This window comes from Hyperoodon ampullatus (genome assembly GCF_949752795.1).
Source record: "Hyperoodon ampullatus genome assembly, chromosome: 2".
Taxonomy (NCBI): domain Eukaryota; kingdom Metazoa; phylum Chordata; class Mammalia; order Artiodactyla; family Ziphiidae; genus Hyperoodon; species Hyperoodon ampullatus.
Window position 1 is genome coordinate 103,060,962 of NC_136915.1, and position 20,918 is coordinate 103,081,879.

Sequence of the window (20,918 nt, forward strand, 5' to 3'; positions counted from 1 at the left end):
ATTGTAAAGCAATTATACTCCAATAAAGATGTAAAAAAAAAAAAAAAAGAATAATATACTCCTCTGTATGCCAAAAGAAAAAAAAAAGAACCTCTCTAGTGGGTAATTTCATTTTGAAATAAGCTGCCTGGAAAGGTCAATGCTTATCCAAGAAGAATGGCTCTTTAAAATGGTGAAGTTTCAGGCATTTTGCCTGCCAAATGAAAAATAGAGTTCGTTTTTTGAAACATGTTGGGGGGGCGGGGGGTGTTGCATGAAGGGGGTGGTTTAGAGGATTGAGAGCTTTCTTGTCTGTCTAGTTGCCAACACCATACACCTTGGGGTCATCGTCGACTGCTTTCTCCACCCCCCTGCCCCACCCAATATCCACCTCATTAGCAAATCCTAGTGGTTCAGTTTAATGTATTTAGAATATGATCACTTTGCATTATTTCCAGTATTACTGATGGTCAATAGACCATCAACTGCATCTCTCACCTAGGTGATAGCAATACTCTCTTAACTGCTTTCTCTGCTTCCAACCTTGTCTGTGAATACCAGCTGCTGCCAGAGTGATCCTGCCAAAACGCCTCTTCCCAAAACCCCCTCTTAGAATCTGTATTAGTCAGTTTGGGCCAGATTATGCTGAGGTAACAGACAGCACCAAAATCTAAGTGGCTTAACCTAATAAAGCGTACTTCTTATTCAAAGTGACCACATCACCTCTGCTCCCATTCTGTTGACTGAGCAAGGCACATGGCTACACATAGCTTCAAAGGGAAAAAGAAGAGCAATCCTATCCTGAGGTCAGAGGGAAAAGACAGGAAATATTTGGCAGAAAGCATAACGGCTGCCACAACTCCCATCTCACTCAGGAAATATCCCAAGTCCTCATCGCGCCCTCCAGGGCCCTGCGTGGTATGACTTCCCAACCCCTTACCCCTGTCTCAGCTCCTTCTACTTTCTCTCTCCTTCCACTTCAGCTGCTTCACACTCCAGGCAGGCTCCCTGTGACACTGTGACTTATAATAAGAAATGTATATTTGATCCTTGACCCATTTGTGGCACAGAACCCCTCAAACCATTAGAATGGCCTGTGATGAAAGCCATAAAGGTGTCTCCTGTTTTGTTAAGGAGATGACTTTTGGATCACACCTAAGGATGGAAGCTGGTTACCAGGAGAATCAACCTCATGATTGGAGGGTTGGGACTTGCAGTCCCACCCCCTGACCTCTGCAGAGGGGAGAGAAGCTGGAGGAATCAATTTCCAATGGCCAGGGACTTGATGTCATGTCTATATAATGAAGCCTCCATGGAAACCCAGAAGGATGGGCTCAGAGAGCTTCCAGGTGTGAACATGGGGAGACGGGAGAGAGTGGTGCCCTAGGAGACGGCATGGAAGCTCGGTGCCCTTTCTTTTTTTTTTTTTTTTTTTGTGGTACGCGGGCCTCTCACTATTGTGGCCTCTCCCCGTTGCGGAGCACAGGCTCCGGATGCTCAGGCCCAGCAGCCATGGCTCACGGGCCCAGCTGCTCCGCGGCATGTGGGATCCTCCCGGACCGGGGCACGAACCCGTGTCCCCCACATCGGCAGGCGGACTCTCAACCACTGCACCACCAGGGAAACCCTCGGTGCCCTTTCTTTATACCTTGCCCTGTGCACCTCTTCTAACTGGCTGTTCCTGAGTTATATGCTTTTATAATAAACCAGTAATCCATAGGTAAAATGTTTCTCAGAGTTTTGTGAGCTGCTCTAGCGAATTAATCCAACCCAAAGAGGGGGTTGTTGGAACCTCCAGTCTATAGGTGGTTGGTCAGAGGAAGCATAGGTGACAACCTGGATTTGTGATTGGCGTCTGAAGTGGGGGGGAGGGTAGTTTTGTAGAACTGAACCCTTAACCTGTGGATTCCGTGGCTATCTGCATAGATGGTGTCAGAATTGAGTTGAATTGTAGGACCCCAAGCTGGTGTCAGAGAATTGCTTGGTGGTGTGGAAAGCCCCCAGCCTCCCATGTTGAAATTGGGTACAGAACCTTTATTCCCCCACCAGGGCCTTTGCACTTGCTATCTGCTCCTCGGAATGCTCTCCCCGCCACCAGATGTTTGTATAACACACTTCCTCACTTCCTTCAAGTCTTCACTCAAGTGGCCCATTAATACTGAGGATTCTCCTGACCACTATAATTAAAAATACAAACCACCCTCTCCCACACATACACCCCAGCACTTCCTATCCTGCTTCCCTGTTTTTTTTTCCTACTGAACTTATCACCTCCTAATATAACATATAACTGACATTTATTTTATGATAGAGTGTGATCATTGGAAGCATGGGCTCTGTATTACTTAGATTCAAGTCTATGACTCCTCCACTTCCTAGCTGGTGACCTTGGGGAGGTTACTTGACCTCTCTGTGCCTCATTTCCCTTGTCTGTAAATTGTGGTTAACAATAGTGCCTACCAGACAGAGTGGTGGTGAAGATGAAATATGAAAGCACTTAGAACAGGGACTGGCACACAGTAGCATTTGTTATTCTTATTTGGTGTCTGATTTGCTGCCCTAGGCTGTCAGCTCCATTGGGCAGTGATTTTTGTCCCTTTTCAGCCCGGGCCCCAGAGCAGCATCGGGTTAACAGGAGGCACAGCATGAATATTGGTTACATGAGTGAGTGAGTGAGTGACTACTTGAACAAGTGGAGCATTGGGCAACCTGGCCAGCACTCTGGCCCCAAAGTCCTCAGGCCTTGGCATGGGGAGGCCTGCAGAGGAGACAGCTTCAGCCACCAGGCCACATTGCACAGACTCAGGATTCCCGAAACACCAGCCTCCACCCCTGCTCAGGACTCCCCTGATGCAATGATGAGTGATGAGTGGCTGGATTCATTTTATTGGGAAGTATCCTGCTGCTCTTTGAATCTGAGTCTGAAAATGGATCTCAGAATGCAGAAGAAAACTGAGCTGCTCTATAATGGTAAACACTTCATCGGCAGTCAGCTGCGACTGTGGCCTTGAACCCTGCTCTGTCCTCGCGTAGTGCAGGATATGCCTGTCCTACTGCAAACTGGCCACTTGTCACTGTTGTGTTTTGTCTCTGGTGTGTCCCTGTGGGGAGCTCTGAAGGCCCAGCAGCTATCACTGGGCCAGGTACACAGTCGGTGCTCTCAATATAGTGTTGTTCAATGAACGACCCACCAGATTCAGAAACCCACTGAGTAGAAGTCAAACTGTTCAGATCCTCTCCAGTTTGTGGCAGGGAATTTCAATCTCCCGAAGTGTGGGAAATTACAAACAGAGCTATCAGAGCCTCATTCTCCCCTTATAAGTGGACAAATTAATTTAGCAGCACAAACTCTAAATGTCTTAATAAGGAGCATCTGGATTCCTGGGACGCTGTAGCGCTTTGCAGTCCGGCATATCAGACCTTCACAGGTGGATCAGCTGCCTGAGGGAACTCAGGGCAAAATCAGCAATTTCCTGATCTGTCCCATGTAGGGTGCACCAGCGCTTTCTGTGGTGAGACTGGCTTAGGATTACAAAGCAAAGTGTAGATACTGAGAGAAAAAAATTCCTGGCAGTGAGGATATGTGAGGGTGGTTAGTGCTCTTAAATATATTACATACGACGGTCTTTGAGGAGTGTAGAGGTGAGGGGAGACCCAGGGGAAGTATCAGGTACCATAATTCTTAATTCTGGACTCAATTCTGTTTGCCAACATCTGATTCTGTGTGAGGTTGGTGGGGAGTCTCTTGCCTGTGTGCTGCTACTCTCAACCTCCAGGCCCTAAGGGTAAAAAGTCAGTGGGATGGGAGCATGTCCATGGTTGACAGGAGATAAGGAGGGGGCATCACACGGTGCCTTTCTTCTCCACCTTGGAACCTTCTACAGGAAAATAATGGCGGGAAAATGACGGTGAACATGCTTGCTCAGATGGGTACATGGCTGTACTTTACTTGCTGGGTCCCCCCACCCCTTACCCTACCCTGTGCCTCTTCTGGCCCCCATTCTCTTACTGGGAAAACAGAGAGAGCTGTGCTGTGACTTGTCTGGGGACTTGGCCCTGGCAACAATTGTGAAGCAGGTAAAGCTTACCTGTCCTCATACTTTTCTCTTCGCTTCCCAACCCCTTTGCTTCTCAAAAGCTTGAGGGACCCAGGCAAGTTCCTGATTTGTTTTTTTTTTTTTTAATTTACTTTTTAAATTTTTATTTAATTTATTTATTTTTTATACAGCAGCTTCTTATTAGCTATCTATTTTATACACATCAGTGTATACATGTCAAGCCCAGGCTCCCAATTCATCACACCACCACCACCCCTTCCCCAGCGGCTTTCCCCGCTTGGTGTCCATACATTTGTTCTCTACATCTGTGTCTCTATTTCTGCCCTGCAAACTGGTTCATCTGTACTATTTTGCTAGATTCCACATATATGTGCTAATATACGATATTTGTTTTTCTCTTTCTGACTTACTTCACTCTGTATGACAGTCTCTAGGTCCATATACATCTCTACAAATGACCCAGTTTCGTTCCTTTTTATGGCTGAGTAATATTCCACTGTATATGTGTACCCCATCTTCTTTATCCATTCATCTGTCGATGGGCATTTAGGTTGCTTCCATGACCTGGCTATGGTAAATAGTGCTGCAATGAACATTGGGGTGCATGTGTCTTTTTGAATTATGGTTTTCTCAGGGTATATGCCCCGTAGTGGGATTGCAGGGTCATATGGTAATTCTATTTTTAGCTTTTTAAGGAACCTCCATACTGTTCTCCATAGTGTCTGAATCAATTTACATTCCCACCAACAGTGCAAGAGGGTTCCCTTTTCTCCACACGCTCTCCAGCATTTGTTGTTTGTAGATTTTCTGATGAAGCCCATTGTAACCGGTGTGAGATGACACCTCATTGTAGTTTTGATTTGCATTTCTCTAATGATTTGTGATGTTGAGCAGCTTTTCATGTGCCTTTTGGCCATCTTCATGTCTTCTTTGGAGAAATGTCTATTTAGGTCTTCTGCCCATTTTTGGATTGGGTTTTTTGTCTTTTTAGTATTGAGCTGCATGACCTGTTTATATATTTTGGAGATTAATCCTTTGTCCGTTGATTCGTTTGCAAATATTTTCTCGCAATCTGAGGGTTGTCTTTTTGTCTTGTTTATAGTTTCCTTTGCTCTGCAAAAGCTTTGAAGTTTCATTAGGTCCCATTTTTTAATTTTTGTTTTTTATTTCCATTACTCTAGGAGGTGGGTCAAAAATGATCTGGCTTTGATTTATGTCAAAGAGTGTTCTTCCCATGTTTTCCTCTAAGAGTTTTATAGTGTCTGGTCTTACATTTAGGTCTTTAATCCATTTTGAGTTTATTTTTGTGTATGGTGTTAGGTAGTATTCTAATTTCATTCTTTTACATGTAGCTGTCCAGTTTTCCCAGCACCACTTATTGAAGAGACTGTCTTTCCTCCATTGTATACCTTAGCCTCCTTTGTCATTGATTAGTTGACCATAGATGTGTGGGTTTATCTCTGGGCTTTCTATCCTGTTCTATTGATCTATATTTCTGTTTTTGTGCCGCTGCCATATTGTCTTGATTACTGTAGCTTTGTAGTATAGTCTGAAGTCAGGGAGTCTGATTCCTCTAGCTCCGTTTCCTTCCCTCAAGATTGCTTTGGCTATTTGGGGCCTTTTGTGTCTCCATACAAATTTTAAGATTCTTTGTTCTAGTTCTGTAAAAAATGCCATTGGTAATTTGATAGGGATTGCATTGAATCTGTAGATTGCTTTGGGTAGTATAGTCATTTTCACAATATTGATTCTTCCAATCCAAGAACATGGTATATCTCTCTGTCTGTTGGTGTCATCTTTAATTTCTTTCATCAGTATCTTATAGTTTTCTGAGTACAGGTCTTTTACCTCCTTAGGTAGGTTTATTCCTAGGTATTTTATTCTTTTGGCTACAATGGTGAATTGGATTGTTTCCTTAATTTCTATTTCTGATCTTTCATTTTTAGTGTATAGGAATGCAAGAGATTTCTGTGCATTAATTTTGTATCCTGAAACTTTACCAAATTCATTGATTAGCTCTAGTACTTTTCTGGTGGCATCTTTAGGATTTTCTATGCATAGTATCCTGTCATCTGCAAACAGTGAGAGATTTACTTCTACTTTTCCAATTTGTATTTCTTTTATTGCTTTTTCTTCTCTGATTGCCATGGCTAGGACTTCCAAAACTATATTGAATAACAGTGGCGAGGTGGACATCCGTGTCTTGTTCCTGATCTTAGAGGAAATGCTTTCAGTTTTTCACCATTGAGAATGATGTTTGCTGTGGGTTTGTCATACATGGCCTTTATTGTGTTGAGGTAAGTTCCCTCTATGCCCACTTTCTGGAGAGTTTTTATCAGAAATCGGTATTGAATTTTGTCAGAAGCTTTTTCTGCATCTATTGAGATGATCGTATGGTTTTTATTCTTCAATTTGTTAATATCGTGTCTCACATTGATTGATTTGAATATATTAAAGCATCCTTGCATCCCTGGGATAAATTTCACTTGATCCTTTTAATGTGTTGTTTGATTTTGTTTGCTAGTAATTTGTTGAGGATTTTTGCATCTATATTCATCAGTGATATTGTTCTGTAATTTTCTTTTTTTGTATTATCTCTGTCTGGTTTTGGTATCAGGGTGATGGTGGCCTTGTAGAATGAGTTTGGGAGTGTTCCTTCCTCTGAATTTTTTGGAACAGTTTGAGAGGATGGATGTTAGCTCTTCTCTAAATGTTTGATAGAATTCACCTGTGAAGGCATCTGGTCCTGGACTTTTGTTTGTTGGAAGATTTTTAATCACAGTTTCAATTTCATTGCTTGTGATTGGTCTGTTCATATTTTCTATTTCATCCTGGTTCAGTCTTGGAAGTTTATACCTTTGTAAGAATTTGTCCATTTCTTCCAGGTTGTCCATTTTATTGGCATAGAGTTGCTTGTAGTAGCCTCTTAAGATGCTTTGTATTTCTGCGGTGTCTGTTGTAACTTCTCCTCTTTCATTTCTAATTTTACTGATTTGAGTCCTCTCCCTCTTTTTCTTGATGAGTCTGGCTAACGGTTTATCAATTTTGTTTATCTTCTCAAAGAACCAGCTTTTAGTTTTATTGATCTTTGTTATTGTTTTCTTTGTTTCTATTTCATTTATTTCTGCTCTGATCTTTATGATTTCTTTCCTTCTACTAACTTTGGGTTGGGTTTCCTCTTCTTTCTCTAGTTGCTTTAGGTGTAAAATTAGATATTTTTTTTTTTTTTTTTTGCGGTATGCGGGCCTCTCACTGTTGCGGCCTCTCCCGTTGTGGAGCACAGGCTCCGGACACGCAGGCTCAGCGGCCATGGCTCACGGGCCTAGCCGCTCCGCGGCATGTGGGATCTTCCCGGACCGGGGCACGAACCCGTGTCCCCTCCATTGGCAGGCGGACTCACAACCACTGCACCACCAGGGAAGCCCCTAGATTCTTTATTTGAGATTTTTCTTGTTTCTTGAGGTCGGCTTGTATAGCTATAAACTTACCTCTTAGAATTGCTTTTGCTGCATCCCATAGCTTATGGATGTCATTTGACTCTAGGTAGTTTTTGATTTCCTCCTTGATTTCTTCAGTGATCTCCTGGGTATTTAGTAATGTCTTGTTTAGCCTCCATGTGTTTGTGTTTTTTATGTTTTTCCCCTGTAATTTATTTCTAATCTCATAGCGTTGTGGTCAGAAAACATGCTTGATATGATTTCAATTTTCTGAAATTTACCGAGACTTGATTTGTGACCCAAGATGTGATCTATCCTGGAGAATGTTCCATGCACACTTGAGAAGAAAGTGTAATCTGCTTTTTTCAGGTGGAATGTCCTATAAATATCAATTAAATCTACCTGGTCTATTGTGTCATTTAAAGCTTGTTTTCCTTATTAATTCTCTGTCTGGAGGATCTGTCCATTGGTGTAAGTGAGGTGTTAAAGTCCCCCACTCTTATTGTGTTACTGTCGATTTCCTCTTTTATAGCTGTTAGCATTTGCCTTAGGTATTGGGGTGCTCCTACGTTGGGTGCATATATATTTATAATTGTTATATCTTCTTCTTGTATTGACCCCTTGATCATTACTTAGTGACCTTCCTTGTCTCTTGTAAGAGTCTTTATTTTAAAGTCTATTTTATGTGATATGAGTATTGCTACTCCAGCTTTCTTTTGATTTCCATTTGCCTGGAATATCTTTTTCCATCCCCTCACTTTCAGTCTGTATGTGTCCCTAGGTCTGAAGTGGGTCTCTTGTAGACAGCATATATATGGGTCTTGATTTTGTATCCATTCAGCAAGCCTGTGTCTTTTGGTTGGAGCATTTAATCCATTCACTTTTAAGGTAATTATCGATATGTGTGTTCCTATAACCATTTTCTTAATCGTTTTGGGTTTGTTTTTGTAGGTTGTTTTCTTCTCTTGTATTTCCCACTTAGAGAAGTTCCTTTAGCATTTGTTGTAGAGTTGGTTTGGTGGTGCTGAATTCTCTTATCTTTTGCTTGTCTGTAAAGCTTTTGATTTCTCCATCGAATCTGAATGAGATCCTTGCTGGATAGAGTAATCTTGGTTGTAGATTCTTCCCTTTCATCACTTTAAATATATCATGCCACTCTCTTCTGGCTTTTAGAGTTTCTGCTGAGAAATCAGCTGTTAACCTTATGGGAGTTCCCTTGTATGTTACTTGTCATTTTTCCCTTGTTGTTTTTAATAATTTTTCTTTGTCTTTAATTTTTGTCAGTTTGATTACTATGTGTCTCAGCTTGTTTCTCCTAGGGCTTATCCTGTATGACACTCTCTGTGCTTCCTGGACTTGGGTGGCTATTTCCTTTCCCATGTTAAGGAAGTTTTTGACTATAATCTCTTCAAATATTTTCTAAAGGTTCTTTCCTTCTCTCTTCTCCTTCTGGAACCCCTATACTGTGAATGTTGGTGTGTTTAATGTTGTCCCAGAGGTCTCTTAGGCTGTCTTCATTTCTTTTCATTCTTTTTTCTTTATTCTGTTCTGCGGCAGTGAATTCCACCATTGTGTCTTCCAGGTCACTTATCTGTTCTTCTGCATCAGTTATTCTGCTATTGATTCCTTCTAGTGTATTTTTCATTTCAGTTATTTTATTGTTCCTCTCTGTTATTTAATTCTTCTATATCTTTGTTAAACATTTCTTGCATCTTCTCGATCTTTGCCTCCATTCTTTTTCTGAGGTCCTGGATCATCTTCACTATCATTAATCTGAATTCTTTTTCTGGAAGGTTGCCTATCTCCACTTCATTTAGTTGTTTTTCTGGGGTTTTATCTTGTTCCTTCATCTTGTACATAGTCCTCTGCCTTTTCATTTTGTCTATCTTTCTGTGAATGTGGTTTTTGTTCCACAGGTTGCAGGATTGTAGTTCTTCTTGCTTCTGCTGTCTGCCCCCTGGTGGATGAGTCTATCTAAGAGGCTTGTGCAAGTTTCCTGATGGGATGGACTGGTAGCGGGTAGAGTTGGGTGTTACTCTGGTGGGCAGATCTTAGTAAAACTTTAATCCGCTATTGGGTGGGGCTGGGTTCCCTCCCTGTTGGTTGTTTGCCCTGAGGTGACCCAGCACTGGAGCCTACCTGGCTCTTTGGTGTGGTTAATGGAGGACTCCAGGAGTGCTCACGCCAAGGAGTACTTCCCAGAACTTCTGCTGCCAGTGTCCTTGTCCTCGCGTTGAGCCACAGCCACCCCTCGCCTCTGCAGGAGACCCTTCAACACTAACAGGTAGGTCTGCTTCAGTCTCCTATGGGGTCGCTGCTCTTTCCCCTGGGTCCTGATGTGCACACTACTTTGTGTGTGCCCTCCAAGAGTAGAGCCTCTCTTTCCTCCAGTCCTGTTGAAGCCCTGCAATCAAATCCCACTAGCCTTCAAAGTGTGATTCTCTAGGAATTCCTCCTCCTGTTGCTGGATCCCCATGTTGGGCAGCCTGACGTGGGACTCAGAACCTTCACTCCAGTGGGTGGCCTTCTGTGGTATAAGTGTTCTCCAGTTTGTGAGTCACCTACCCAGCAGTTATGGGATTTGATTTTATTGTGATTGCACTCCTCCTACCATCTCAGTGTGGTTTCTCCTTTGTCTTTGGATGTGGGGTATTTTTTGGTGAGTTCCAGTGTCTTCTTGTCGATGATTCTTCAGTTAGTTGTGATTCTGGTGCTCTTGCAAGAGAGAGTGAGCCCACATCCTTTTATTCCGCCATCTTGCTCTCAGTCCCCTTATTTTTTTTTAAATGTCGGTTTCCTCACCGACATTTGTTAGTGTTAGTAATAGTATGCTTGTCCATATAGTTGCTGGAGGATTCAGTGTGATAGTTCCCATAATGAAAGTCTGATATCATCAATACCTCCTCTCAGGAAAGGCTCTGGCATCACTAAGGTGCATGTTTTGTTTGTTTGTTTGTTTTTGTTTTTTCTTTTTTCTTTTTTCTTTTTTTGCGGTGCACGGGCCTCTCACTGTTGTGGTCTCTCCCGTTACGGAGCACAGGCTCCGGACACGCAGGCTCAGCGGCCATGGCTCAAGGGCCCAGCCACTCCGCGGCATGTGGGATCTTCCCAGACCGGGGCACGAACCCGTGTCCCCTGTATCGGCAGGCGGACCCTCAACCAGTGCGCCACCAGGGAAGCCCCTAAGGTGCATGTTTGAAGATTTAAGCTAGCATTTCCCAGAATGGTTGCCTTTGAACTTGAAGAACTGAGCAATGTGACTTCTATGGAAAGAGCTTTGGCATCCAGAGAGTACCTGGGGAGATGCTTCTGGGTGTGAGGCTCAAGTGCCCCTTGAAACACACTAGGAAGAGGGTTACCTGCTTCTTCCAGAAAAGATGCTCTCTGCTTCCTTCCTGAGAGGGTGAAATAGGACCAACAAGCACTTGTAAGTCCTTTGCAATCTGCCCCTCCCCCACCTTTTACTCTGGGAAAATAGTCTCTTATTATATAAAGGCAGAAAATATGTCCTCCTTGCCCTTGTTGCCCTACTTTCAGATGTTTATATCATGATCATATTCATAAATCCTAGAGTGTTCAGCTGGAAGACAGCATTCTAAAAGATTGCCATGTGTGCCCCTGGATGAAGGAAACCTCTGACTTCCCAGCCTGTTCAAGAGAAAATTCCTATTAAGCACAACTTTAGTTCTAGTACTGATTAAATATCAGCTTTTATCAACAGCTCAAATAAAATTTCCAAATCAGCAAATCAGAACATTCCGTGCACAATATATGCCTACTTTGGCATCTGTCCTTGTCGCCACCCAGTGAGGTGGAAGCTGCCAGTGAGATCTGTTTAACTTAGCTGGAATGTTATGCTAATTGGTAGCATGGAGATGCACAGAGGCCTGACTTTTGATCCAATGGAAACCATATAGAAACAGAATTTTGTTTTTTGGCTCCAAGACCATTGGCTCCTAGAGTCTTTCTGCTGTCAAATCACTGCAGGGCCATTTGTTTATGGAATTTGCTGTCCAGGGTGGAACACAGTTTGGGGAAGTGAATTTAAAGAGATTTAGTCCTACAAGGATGGACTCATATGGAAAAAGATTGCTGGGAAAATTTTTTAGGATTCTTCTGCAGATACTCCTATATGGTCTACAGATTTTGGAGGTGTGTGCACGCTCGTATGTGTGTGCATTTAAGAATACTACCGAGGCCTCACTTTACAAAAAGCCAATAGGCCAATAGGCCACAACCCAAACTTATAGAGAAAATAAGGGAGATTTTTCACATCATAGATGCATTTTGCAATGCTCCTTAAGTGTCCAACATTTGAAGATATAAGCTGCACTATCAGGAATAAATGAACAGTGAAAAGTGAGGCACATCTGTAAGGATATTGTTAGAAAACATTTCTATAGGATAAACTAACCCTCTTGCAGAGCCCCACAAACTGAGTTTCAGAGCTTAAAACACATAAGGTATGAATCTTCATCCTAACAAACTCTACCTTTTAACTTATTATTTGGGATAAAACATTTCACAGCTTAATAGTAAACTCAGTGTACAAGGTTATTGAGACAAGTTGCAGCCTTTTATTTGCTGGCATTTATCTGCTCCCTTGCTAGATCACTCTTTTCTTGGTCCTGGGGTTTGTTTTAGAGGTCTAACCTGGCCCCCACCCAGGCTCCATTAACCTGTTGTTAGGTATGTGCTCTTTGTGTCTTCAGCACGCACACCCCCACCTCATTCTGTGTTCTTTGGGTGGGGCTAAGCCCACAGAATCATTGTGAAGCATGTGGCCAAAGCCAAAGGCAATCAGCATGTCACATTCTCTGGCCACAGAGACTGGTTCAGGAATAGGTATGTGGCCCTATCAGAGCCAGTGAGATGTAATGGGATCTTGCTGGGATTTCTGGAATAGGAGATGCCTCCCTCTAGGCTGTCCTTCCAACTTGAACCTGTGGCCAATTTAGTTTCACTGGGGCATGAGATTTTCTGAGAATGGAGCCTTGAGAGAGTAAGGAAAGCTGAGGTACTGGGAGAGAGAAACAATGTAATAATGACAGCTCTGAACACCTGTAACCAGCCATACCTGAAGCTAGATCTGTGTCTTTGCCAGCTCAGGCTGCTATAACAAAATACCATAGACTAGGTGGCTTAAACAACAGAATTTTATTTCTCACAGTTCTGGAGGTTAGAAGTCCAAGGTCAGGGTGCCAGCATGGTCAGGTTCTGGTGAGAGCTCTCTTCCTGGCTTGCATATGGCTGCCTCTTACTGTATCTTCACATGGCAGAGAGAGAGAGAGAAAAAGAGAGAGAGAGCTCTCTGATCTCTTATAAAGACACTGTTCTCATCATGAAGACCCCACCCTCATGATCTCATCTGAACCTAATTAGCCCCAAAGGCCCTACCTCCAAATACCATTACAATGAGGGATAGGGTTTCAACATATGAATCTGGGGAGAACACAAACATTAAGTCTATAACAACCAGCCTCTAGACTTATAAGTTGTGTGGACCTATAAATTAACATTTTGCTTTAGACTAACTAATTTAGGCTGGGCTCTTAGTCACTTGTAGCTGAGCCTTAACTGATAAAGAAATACATCTTGGAGATACACATATTCAAGTCCCACCCATTAAGAGTTTCCATTTGCTCCAGGATTAAAGCTATTTCTTTCTCCTCCAACCCCACTTTCCTGACCCTCCTCTCAAGCACAGGTGTGCCCCATATTGGAACATTCTGTATCAGAGTTTTGGATCCTAAGTTGCTTCATATACCTGCTTCCTGGCTGGAAGTTAACTCAACCAATTATTCTGATATAAAGGCTATAAAAAGATTTAGGCTAAGCTCTGTTTTCATTTTCCACCTCTGACTTCCACAATAAATCTTCATATACTTTGAGTTTGTTTTGGGCCATAAATGGTTCCATAGAACTAGTCTCATAAAGGCTACATTACCTGCTGTTTTTCAGAGTGACTTCAATAAAAAATCTGGGCAACCAGAGAGCAGTTTGATGATCTAGAAAGTAGTAGTGGACAACCATGTTTTGGGCCCAAACATTCCAGCTTTGCAGGGTTGTTTGTATAGATTGGCCAATAGTTAAAACTGTGGCAAATGCATAAATGACCGCTTCCACTGCAGTACTGGAGTCTCTAGCAGCCATTGTCAGTCTTGTTTCTAGGATGGATGGGGAAGCTGGAAGGTCTCTAACAATGGATTTGGTGTGAGCTAAAAAGAAAACATGACAGGTGGTGGAAAAGTTGGGTTTTGCAGTCACACAGACCTGGGTTCGAATCCCAACTCCACTGTGGAAACCTCAAGTCACTTAATTTCCCTGAGTCTTAGTTTCTTCATCTGTAACTTGGGAATAATAATAGTACTTACCCCATAGAGCTGCTATGAGGATTTTAAAGTTCCTAAAACACAGCCTGACAGATAAACATGCAATAGTTTCCTCCATCCCTCCACCATAATGCAATGGAGCAAACAATGGACCAAGGATCAGGAGATCCTAGTTCAAGCCCTGGCTCTATTCCCAATCACTATGACACTGTGGTAGCAGAAATGATATCATTATTGCTATTTTATAGGTGAGGAAAATAAAATTTAGAGACTTGGACAAAGCCACAAGGTAGGGAATGGATTTGGGAATTGAATCCAACTCAAAAGTCAAGGCAAATTCCATCCATCCATCCACCCTCTCATCCATCCATCCATTTATAGAGCAAATATTTAGTTAAGTATCTACCCTGTACCAGCCAGCATAGCAAGTACTTAGATTACAATAACGAACAAAATAGTCCCTGCCTTCAAGGAACCTAATGTTCTGTGGAGTCCAATCATTTTCTTTCTGCTTCACAAGGTAATTCTGAAACCCACATGAGAGAAGATATATGAAAGTTATTTGTTAAGTATAAAGCACAGTAAAATGAAAAATATTATTATTCTCTGTTCAAACATATTGCCTATACAATAAGGTTTCCCCAAATGTTGACTTGAAGCTGAGAAAATACCTAAAATACAGGTGAAGGGGGTTGGGAAAGTTGATAGATCTTAGTTCAAACCCTAAAGCTCTGTAAAACCACCTCAGGGCTGAACCCAGATGTGGCCCCAGGCAAACTATAAAGAGAACCCTGCATCTGAGTCCCAGTGACCGAGGAGATGTTCTGGGTTGTGCTTCTCCTACAGTGTCTGCCTTGGGGTCTGGCAGCAGCAGTGCCCGGGGTCTGACTCTCACCTTGCCAACTGACCTTCACATGGATGCTTTCCTTGGACTATCTGCTGCTTCTTGCTTCTGGCATCTGCCTGGTCCCTGAATCTGAAATCTCTTTGGCTCTCTTCTCTTGCCCATCCCTGGCACCCAGAACCAAAGACCGACTCACTGGCACTCTGCTTGTCCTGTAAGGCAGTTAAAATCTTAGGAAGAAAACCCAACTGTAAAAAATTACATTTAAAAAAAAGTACCTACCACCTTCCAGTACTCATTTCATTGGCATCTGACTGACTGCCACTGGGCTGCCTCAATGGAGGAGGTCCTGGACCTTAGATCGCCTACCCTGTGTGGCAGCTTATGGACTCTGGGCTACCAGTGAGCATCAAAGGATGATTGGGAAAAATTTAGGGGATGAGAGAACCACAGGGCATGACCTCTATCTGGTCAGGGTGGGGCCCTGGGGTCACTTTGGCTTTGTTGCCAAGCTCATGACCCATGGGTCCTGAGATGAGCCGTTACATCTGTCAGGTTTCCTGTTGCTGACAGGTGGACACCTCAAGGCTCACATGCTCTCCTCAAAGAGGACTGCATGCCCTCCACCTTCTGCTGGGCCTCCAGCAGGTGCATCCCCCTCCCGTGAGCATCTCCCTGAAGGGAAGGAGACTGGGCAGGTGTGAGACCTTGCTGCTCCCTGCAGGCGGGGGACCCAGAGCCCAGGGCCTGTGCGCTGCCTTTCTCCTTTCACTTGAGCTCCTTGAACGCTGAGACTGGGGAGGGCTGTGTGGCCCTTCCTCACATCCAGCACACGCTGTTGCCACCCGCAGAACACACCAGCCCCTTTCTGCCTTCAGGCCAACCTCCAAGGGGCTCTTCCAAGTTGGTGAAAAATCCCATCATCCCAGGCCCCCGAGTGCAGGGCAACTCCTGGTGTTCCACAAAAGTCCTCAACTAGAACCTGTGCAGCCTTTTAATATATGGCTGAGAAAAAGAAAAATGAACGTTCCCAGTATTTTCCCATCCCCATTCCCTCTTCTACCAAGAAGACCTTAAATGAAGAGGGGAGGGAAGCTTCATACCAGAGGCAAGTTTGCAGTGAGAATCTCTGAGTCTATTTTCGTCCAGAACCATCTGGACACAAATCAAGAATCTAATTTTTCCCACTACTTTCTCTTTTTTTTCCCCTTTGTACTTGAGCTGACTCTGAGAGCACAGAGTCTGAAACCAAGTCTGGACCACAGAATTCCTCTAAAACATAAAGAGTAAACAGAAAGAAAATGTCCCAGAGTTCCACAGATGATTGCCCCTGCCGACATTGCCTGTGGCCGCTGGAGCCCCTCCTTCCAGGAACTTCTGGAGGCACCAGAAGGTACAGTGAGAAGCTGGGCAAGACCTGCAGTGGCAGGCACCTGGCTGCCATGCACCTGAGGCTGTGGCTGAAGTGTGCTGTGAGCACACTTCCCTTAGAGGGAGATCTAAGTCCATCCATGTGACAGCCATCAGCCGACCCCCAAGAAGCACTCACAGGCTGCCAGTGGGGTGAGTTCAGCCTTCTCACTCGCTGTGGGTAGCTTAGGAACCTGCTCAGCTGAGCAACAGTGCCAAAGTGACAGAGACCCTTGATGGAGGACTGAAATAGCACCCAGTTCCTTCCCCAGCCTGAAGTACTCCCCCTTTTCCCCCATGGTTGAAGCCCAGGCCAGCCACATACCCTGACGTATCAGTGCAGAGGGTTTCCTTAATGTTCTAGAGGAAGAAGGTTTCAGACCAGTGAGATTTGGTTGGAGTGGCAGATTTTCTTTAAAGTTATTTGTGCCAGACAACTTTGGCTTGAAAATGAAGTACCTGAAGTTCTAGGCTAGACCTCTTGTATAATAATAAACATTGACTTTGGGGCCTGAACATCGGGAACTTAGCTTTATGCTTTGTTGGTTCATCTAACAGAACCAGACAGATGAAAGTGGGGGCTTTATTTTTTTGTGTTTTTGTGAGGCTATTGTTGTGAAAGCAGCAAAGGCTGGCACAGTCTGGTCCTCCAGTCTTACTCTCCTTGTGCTCCTGCTGGGATAGGACACTGCTCATGGTATCCCAGGGCTCATGGTACGCCCAGCCCACTGGGCTGTCTTGGGCAGGACACTTGCTTCCTCCAGAGTGAATAATATTAGGGAACTCCTCATCGGATTGAGCCTCTTGGAAGAGGCAAGGAGCCAGCTGGACGCCTGATGGGCCTTCAGTTGCCAGCAGGACAGATGTATCAAGTCAGGTTTATAGGAGAAGTTTTCCCAGACTGCTATGTCCAAACTTCTGTCCATCCTGCTATAACCTCTGCTGTCAGATGGATGAAAAACAGACCAGCCCAGCCTTGGACCAGAGCTATACAGATAAGGACTCAAAGAAGAAACTAAAAGAGTGTACTTTTTCCACTAGAGCAGAAAAACCAGGAACTGTAGGAACTGGAAGGAAGTGGCCTCTGCATGAGACTTGAGGTGACAAGACAACAAGTGAACACAGGGATGCATGCTCAGAGGAACTTCACTAGAATGCCCCATGGCATACTGGACCTGGGACCTTCTGGATATAGAAATGACCATAAAAAGAAACCAGACAGATTCCCATGCAGAAAAAGTGACCTCTCCTCTGAATTCCATGCTTGGAAAAATACTTATTTAGAGGAAGACAAAAAAAAATCTACACATAGCAAAACCTGGCTCTTTAGATGGCTCGACCTAAGAACGTGGCAGAAGCTGAGCCCGGAGAATAAACCTGCAGAGTGCACACTTCTGGGTGGGCTGTTGTCTTTTTTGAGTTCCCCGGCCCTGAAAGTGTGACAGAGACCATGGGTGTGAGGAAATCTATCTCATTCCAACCAATCGTGTTGAGAAACGTGTTGAGTCATGGTGGATCATTCCTGTATGTTAGAGACAGCCTGGATGGGTTCTTTGGAACCAGTCAGAGTGGCCCTAAGGCCAGCTCTGGTCTCCACCATAAATGGCAGGTGAGGGGAGCAGAAGATGGCTTGCTCACAGGACAATCATCAGTGGAGAAAATTGCTCTAAGAAACAAGTATTAGATCTGGCAAATTTAATAGTGGATTGTAGAGGCTCCTATACTAGAAAAATAGCATCGATGTGATAGTTAAACTCTAGGATTTTATATTACAGCTGCTATAAATGGTCTTAAACTCACAGAAACCTATAGGGAAGAATATTAAGAAATTACATATGCCTTTTGTTTTCCCTTTTTTCATTATTTTGCTTACTCTAATTTGCTAGGTTTCCAACTTATGTTTAAAAGACAGTTAGTTATCAGATTTCTGATTAGTTAGGATAAAAGAAACTTTTCCTTACCAAAGTTTTAAAGTTTTCTTTTAATTTTGAAATTATTTTTAAATTTTCGAAAAAGTTGCAAAAATACTGGAGAGTTTTCTTCACCTGGCTTCCCCTAATGTTACTGTCTTATATAACAATCATACATTGATATAAACTAAGAAATGAACATTGATGCAGTACTATGAACCAAACTACAGACTATTCCACACTAGTCCTTTTCTGGCTCAGCATCCAGTCCAGGCTCCCATATTGCATTTAGTTATCGTGACTCCTTATGTTCCTCGAATCTGGGACTGCTCCTACATCTTTCCTTGACTTTTACAACCTTAATATACTTTATTAAACTTCTTATTTTGAGATAATTGTAGATTCACATGTAGTTGTAAGAAATAATACAGAGAGATCCCTGTACACTTCACCTGGTTTCCCTCAATATTAGCATCTTGCATGACTAGAGCACAAAATCACACTAGGAAATCGACATTGTACAATCCATGGACTTTATTCAGATTTTACCATTTTTATATGGACTCGTGTATATCTGTGTGTATGTGTGTGTGTGTGTGTGCTTAGTTCTGTGCAATTTTATCACATGTGGTTTTATGTGGCTACCACCAAAAGACAGTTCCATCACAAGGATCCCTTGTGGTACCCAAGGAGGGAGCCGCAATTACCTCCCGTCATCTCCCAGCCCCTAAGCCCTGGCAACCATGAATCAGTGCTCTATCTCTATAGTTTTGTCATTTCAAGAATGCCATATAAATAGACTCTTATAGTATGTGACCTCGCAAAATGACTTTGTTTTTTTTTCACTCAGCAAAATCCCTTGAGAGCCATCTAAGTTGTTGCATTTATCGATTGTTTGTTCATTCTTCTTGCTGAGTTTTCCATGGTATGATGTACCCCAGTTTATTTAAGCATTAATCCGTTGAAAGACATTTGAACAATCTCAACTCTTTTGAAGACTACTGGTCAGTTTTTTGTAGAATGTCTCTTGATTTGAGTTGGTCTGATGTCTTCTCATGATTAGATTGTGGTATAGGCTTTTTTGGCATGAATATCACAGAAATGATGTACCCTTCTGAGTTCATTGTATCAGGAAGTACATGAAGTCAATTTATCTTGTTTCTGGTGATTGATTGTTAACCTTGATCAATGGGTTAAGAGGTGTCTACCACATTTTTCTACTGCGAAGTTATTGTTTTTCCCTTTGTAATTAATACATATATTGGGAGAGATAGCTTTCCTTAAAAGAACTTTAGTAAGTATGGAGGGTGTATTCCTAGCTTTCTTCGTTTACCTTACCCTGCAAGCCTGTGCCTAAACCTCTTGGACACCTGGCCCAAAGCAGAGCCAGAGCTTGTCGTGCGGTGGCAGTGACTGGAGAAGAAGGCATTATCCAAAAAGAAAACCAAATACGCTTCTTAAGCATGCTCTCCAATAGCAAATCTGGACAGGAAAAGCCCAACTAGGAATGTTGGCATCCTGGGTAAGGGCACACTTTTTGGTAGTGTCTTCAGGCAGGGCTCAGCAGCATCCTGGATGGCAGAGAACTTGTCTCTGTGGAAGTAAATGAGGCTGAAACTGTGGCCCCACTCAGAGTGCTGAAGGGAACAATGGTCAGTCACCTGCCTAACCTGGGACCCATCTGCCCCTCCTTGTCTCCTGTTATAATAGAGGAAGAGTGCTCCCTACCTAAGGCCAGTCCCCCCTCCAGCTCTGCTTTGGCTCCTATCCCCTCCTGCTTTCTTGGGAACATCATACTATCAATTTTACCATCTTTCTCTGTTATAGTCAATTATCCATCATCACAGCTTAAACCATCGATAGTTAAACATGTTTAAGTCTCTCCAAGCTTAAAGGTTTTGAGAATATAATAAGGTAAGTTAAGTGAGTAAGTCATGAAGGAAAGAAATGCCCTGAAAATCCCAAGGGCCCCAAAGCTCCAAGGACATCTCCAAGTGACTGGCTCCATGGCCATGTGACCCAGTTCTGACCAAAGTGGTATCAGGAGACATTTTTTCTTGCTCTTAAGTGAAAGACATCTAAGGTCAATCTTCTTTCCCAAGAGGATGGAAACAAGGACGCACGTAGCCCTGACTTCTCTAACAGCCATCCTACAACGGTGATGTGTTATGAATCAGGCTTAAGATGAAACAGCCATTGTGGACAGCAAAATGGAGAGACATCTATGCCTTGTAAGATGCTGATGCTTCTCAGGAAAAAGCAGGACATAGCATGGTTTCAGGAAAACCTAGTTTAACTTCTACTTCTGGCTCCTATTTCTTCACTCTTTCATCCTCAGTTTCCCCATAAGATGAGAATAATAATAGAAGGTCTTATGACCCAGGCACTGTTCTAATTCACTATGTCAATCATTCAGTATTTACATGACCCTGTAAAATGTATACATTTATTGTCCACGCTCATAGATGAGCGTGGGAGGTTAAGTTTCTAGCCCCAAGTCACAATGCTAGTAAAAAGCAGAGCCAAAATTCCAACCAGGTTCTGTCCACCTCCAAGTTCAGACTACATATTTGGGAGGAGGTATTACTTGAGTTTGGGTCCCTACTATCTAGTACAAGGCCAGCACATAGTAGATTTTTTAAATTTTTATTTAATTTATTTTATTTTTGGCTGCCTTGGGTCTTCGTTGCTGCATGGGCTTTCTCTAGTTGCGGTGACCGGGGGCTACTCTTGGTTGCGGTGTGTGGGCTTCTCATTGCAGTGGCTTCTCTTGTTGTGGAGCATGGGCTCTAGGCGTGCAGGCTTCAGTTGTTGTGGTGCACGGGCTTAGTTGCTCTGCAGCATGTGGGATCCTCCCGAACCAGGGATCGAACACGTGTCCCCTGCATTGTCAGGCGGATTCATAACCACTGCGCCACCAGAGAAGCCCATAGTAGATGTTTACTAAA